This window comes from Puntigrus tetrazona, chromosome 20 (assembly GCF_018831695.1).
Source record: "Puntigrus tetrazona isolate hp1 chromosome 20, ASM1883169v1, whole genome shotgun sequence".
NCBI lineage: Eukaryota > Metazoa > Chordata > Actinopteri > Cypriniformes > Cyprinidae > Puntigrus > Puntigrus tetrazona.
Genome location: NC_056718.1, coordinates 4,086,781 through 4,092,260, shown reverse-complemented (window position 1 = coordinate 4,092,260; position 5,480 = coordinate 4,086,781). Strand labels below are relative to the sequence as shown.

The 5,480-nt window shown below is 35.9% G+C and overlaps 1 pseudogene; it reads right to left on the bottom strand.

The window, feature by feature from the left end:
• Positions 1-1,610: 1,610 nt before the first annotated feature.
• Positions 1,611-5,125, bottom strand: LOC122324808 (annotated as a pseudogene).
• Positions 5,126-5,480: the final 355 nt, after the last annotated feature.

Genomic DNA, 5,480 nt, shown 5'->3' with positions numbered 1-5,480 from the left:
TAATCCTGTATGTTTTATAAGTTTGTTTCATGGGGTCCTAAAAACATCCCCACAAGGTCAAAATACTACTGCTATCCCTATCCTTGTGTGGACATTTGGTCCCGTAGAATGTGATAAATACCAGGTGCAATACACACACACACACACACACACTCACCCCTCTCTCTTATACACTCTCGCCCCAAAAACAAAACAAAAATGGGTTTAGAAATGCTTCAGTGGTATTTTGTTTTTCCTTTGTTCATACAATGAAACCAATGGGACCAATACTGTTTGCTTATTACTTCTATATCCATTCTATAAATATATATATATATATATATATATATATATATATATATATATATATATATATATATATATATATATATACATACATGTATATATTAAGCAAAGGGAACCCTAACTACGCATTGAGTGTTAATTAATTCAAATTTTCTGAGATATTGAATATGGAGTTTTTACTAGTTGTCAGTTATAATCATCAAAATTAAAAAGAAATAAACATTTAAAATATATGAGTCTGTGTACTTAATGAATGATTATAATATACATATAATATAGTGTCACGTTTTTGAATGGAATTAGTGAAATAAATCAAATTTTGATGATGTTATAATTATAGAACTGAGCACCTGTATGTTCTCTTATTTAAGAACTTTGATGAACACGCCAAATGTTGACTAATTATATAACTGTATAACTATCGATGCAGCTCCTTCCAGAGTTTACCTCAACCCTAATTGAACAACCTGAGAAGCCAATCAGGCTCTTTTGGACTACTAGACACTTACGGGCAGGTGCTTGAGCCAACGCTAGATAAAACAACAACACTGCGGAACAGGGCCTTCTAGGAGCTGAGATTTGACTCAAGACTACAGAACGTGACTGTGGAAAGTTTGTTGTTAAACTTCGCCCTCTAGTGGATAAAAAACTTCATCCGGGTATTATAGTCGACGAAAAACATCGACGATAACGAGGTGATAAAAACAATTTTATGTTAGCTGGTACATAAAATATTTCCTCTTTTTTAATAAATTACTGTAATACCTTAACAAACCATTTCGGTCTCAATTAATTCCACTATATTTAAATTTTTTAAAGAGCTGTAAACTGTCATATTCATGCTTGTTTGGCACATAGAGGCTTTTAAATATTTCCACATAATATGTGTCGTCGTGCATGATTAAATAGCATTTTCTTCTTCACTTCAGTAAAAAGAATGCTATAGCTTCACCTAATAATAATGTGAAATACTGTATTTTTAAGAAACCAAACCCACTTTTTATTATTTTATTGCCATGTATTCTCTCTACGCATATATGTATATAAATATAAGAATGATTTGAAAATCAGATAAACAAATGTCAAGATGCCAGATACTTTTACTACTAAATATTTCACTAAAATGGTTAAACTGATACAACGGTAAGTATGATTCTCATTGAAACATGTTGCCTGTTATGTTTATATCATGACCATATTTGTATAATCTACGTGATATTTAAACTTAGAAAACCTTATATCACCATAATGGACTACAATGAAACTGAATTAAATAAAAGCACAAAATGTAGCATAAATGATTAGCATGTAATAACGTTTCTGCTCAGACACATCCTATGAGCAGTGTTTAATGTAGCAGATCACTCCGCTCTTGGGTCAGCACAGGTTCTCGAGTCTTTAATGCCTAAAGACTGTCCAGGAACCAGATTGAACTCAAATCTCTGAAGCAGTTTGGCAAGTACAACTCTTTTTGCCTCCATCTGAATGCAGAAACACAAGAAGTCTCAATCAACATCTAAAGGAATCCAAAACATGAGCCTGCATATTCTGTAAGTCCAAAAATTCTGAAGTTAAAAGGGAAGTTGTGTGCTTCATCACCTGTGTGAGAAGACCTGTCCCAGACAGCTCCGTGGACCAAAGTGCAAATGGATAGTAGCAGCACAAGGCCTTTCAGATCAGAACACAATTAGAAATCAATAGACTTGATGATAAAATTACAGGCAAATACAATTAGTGAGATTATGGTTGTAAAAGAGCTCATGTCCTAGGCTTGTACTTGTACACCCTGAACCTGAAAATTTATGAGTTTAATGCAACTAGAACAGAGTTAAAAAAAAGTGTGCATGGTTGTTGTATTATAGCTTCTCTGGTAATGATTATAACACAGATTTATTTCTTTTAGTCAGGTTGACTCTCAGAATTACAATGATTGTGTCATGAATGTCATTGTGGGTTGAAACAGAGAGTAAAGGTTGAAACAGAGGCTTGAATACAGATAAATACTGAAACAGAGGGTAAATGAGACTGTTATATTGACTTACTTTGGGCATCTACATCAAATCTCTCTGGATCAAACTTCAATGGATCTTTAAAATACTGTTCCATTCTTCTTTGGGAGACGTAAGAATTGAACTGTATGGAAAGGATGAAAATTCTTCAAATACTTATAACTGTAATTATATACAATGAAATAAATAAAGTTGCAGAATTTATTGCAGACTTTTCTCCATTCAAATTGACAAGATCTGTACTTGTCTTACTAGAAAGAGAAACAGCCATGGGCCGGTACCATGATGGCTAGAGAATGATCCAATACTCACAGCAAATAGAGCAGCCGCCTGGGATTTTCATCCCATTTATAACCATGTCCTCGTGGAGCCAGCGATTGGTTCCTGGAGCAGTTGGAGTACAGGCGCAGCGCTTCCTTCAACACCTGCAGCATTAAGCAAAGAACAAACACAGTTAAAAAATATTTACAAAATGCTTTGTGTTTGTAGCATGTAAAAATTCCACCTACGAGCAAGTAAGAATTTTCCAAGATCTTCTTGCATATGAAATGTCTTTTTGTCCCAAGGACTTCATCCACTTCTGCTTTAGCTCTGAGAAGGAAAGAAAATTCAAACTAAAAGCTTTGTAATGCAAGACAGACAGAGTAGGGCACAAGTTTTCTAATTTGTTTTTACCGCTTATATATATCAGGATATCTCACTAATTCCATGATTGCAAATGAGCTGATTGGCTGTTGTCTCTGCCCTGCAAATAAAAACAGTTTAGAACTGCAAGGGTTTATGAACAAAAATCAAAAGCAGCCATAACTCACCCGCTGATGAAGAAAGCTCACAAAATTGTATCCAACATCTGCTCATGATCTTTTGCACTATCTACTTTTTCTCCTCCTCTGAAGCAAAAATAGAAATTTGGAATAAAAATTCTGAATAACCAATCCAATTCAAAATCTCAATTACATTTATAAAGGGTTTATGACATGAGAAATCAATTTAGCCTTGATCTCCTGAGGTCTTTGGTAATGACAAGCCAGAAAAGACTAGCCCCTTAAAACTGATGGATGAAAATAGTCATGTTTCTACATATACACTAATTTGAAAATATGTTAGAAATACCTTGTTTAAGTTTGACTATTTAGGATATAATACCTCAGAGAGTAGCCCAGCAGTACCTGCGTGAGTCAACATAGAGCATAAACAGAGAGAAGCAGCTCCAATGTTCTCTCCACAAGACTCAAGATCCTAGGACCACAGGTTCACTGGTTCTGATTGTTTGCTGCCTGTCCATCGACCTCTTGCCTGGACTCTCTGACCTTTGTTATTGCTGCCCGCCCTGACCATTGCCTGGTATCGCTTATTTACTCTGTCTTTGTCTCCTATATTCCTGTCACTGTTGTTGGTTCTCTGCCTGCCTGACCTTCCCATTAAAAAAGCTTGCAAATGGATCCAAACTTCTGACTCCTCTGCCATAAATACAGATTGTCAATCACTTTTATTTATATAGCGCTTAACAACATTGTACCAAAGCACATTGTGTCAAAGTGCACAGATTGTGTTAAGTTTGGATAGGGTCTGTTTTATCAATGATATTCGCTAGAAATCAATGTCTCAACTTATCAGGCCAGAGGACTGAACTGCAACTTTGAACTTAAACCATGCAAGCAAAATTGTGTCTTCTTTTTTTTTTTTTTGCAATCCTTGCAAACATAGTAAAATTAGAAAGATTTAGAAAAGAATGCCATTATAAATCCTATCATTTAACATGTTAACTGAGGCCTGCTTCTCTAACTAATACAGAAAACCATGGAATTAAATAGGGTGTCAATTTTCTCACTTAATTTTTTTGTCAATATGTGTGTGCTAAAAACTTAATTAACTTTATAACTGAACCCTCAAGGAACATAATAAATAATTCAAAATCCATGTCATGTCCCCTTTTAGTGCAAACTCTGAAGTTAATGAACTTTTGTAATCAAGTTTGTGCTGGGGATCATACATGCTGATCTATGGAAACCAGTGTTCGACTGAAATCTTAAACTGAACCTTTAATGTCTCGGGGACAGGTTGAGAGCCACATACCTGCTGTTTTGAGGATGTGTGAGAGAATGTCTTGGGGATGTCTTCTCCATTTTCAATTGCTGTCTTTCTCTCTTGTATCCATTTCTCTCTCCTGTTTTACGCAGGAGTTCAACTGCATCCTTAATTTTTGAATGGTCTTCCAATTCTTGGGCATTAGCTGAGAAAAAAAAAAGGTTATATAGCATTGATCCTACTACTCTGGAGTATCTTTGAATAAATTCTCTCACTGCAAAGAATGGGTCTCTGACATCTAACACTTGCTGCCCTTAAACACAGTTCAACTGCATTCTGGAAAGGACTTTCAGTGAGCTTCAAAAATTTAAATCAACACCAAAAACCACCTGAAGATAAAACATGAGTAATGATTACCAGCTAATGTGACATTCCTTGCATTAGACTCCTCTGCTTTTGAAAAAGTGGGAAGAAGAGAGAAACCTGGTAAATGACGCCGAGTGTGACACAGTTGACCAGGCCATGCATGATGGCAGGTGTTTTGTGTCGGCTATTTCTCCAGATGGTCCATTAGGCGCTCAGACATGTCATTAAAAGTGCCCATCAAGCTCCGTAAGCATCTGATGGATAAGACAGCATGAGTTGAGGTGCATCTCTATCTCATCTCAGTATATCAGAGATGTTCTTGACTCACGTGCTGCTAGTGCCGGATCCATGATGCGACGCTGCCTGTACCAGATGTCATGGTCCGCCGCCGTTATTAGACCATTTCCAAGGAACCTGAGAGTTGCATTTCTTTTAATTCAGCTTTAGGTGACATGACTTGCAATTGTTTTATTTTGATGAATTAATCTGTATATCATTTTTTTTTTATATTATTAATCTGTATAATTAATCTGTAATTAAAGCATAGCCTTACTATGTAAACAGTTGTCATGTATTTGGACTGTCTTGTCATTGTTTTCATGTTCCACATGCCCTGTGACCTACTTTCTGTTTATCTTCATTGCCTGCCTGCCTGCCTGTAGCAGTGTTACGTTCTCTCTTGTGTAAGATTAAATACTAGTAAGCTTTACTTCTCTCAGTGAGTTCTCCTTCTTCCTGAACCACACCGTGACAAACGACCGACTTTTAAAAAGTTAAATAGCAGTGTGTTTT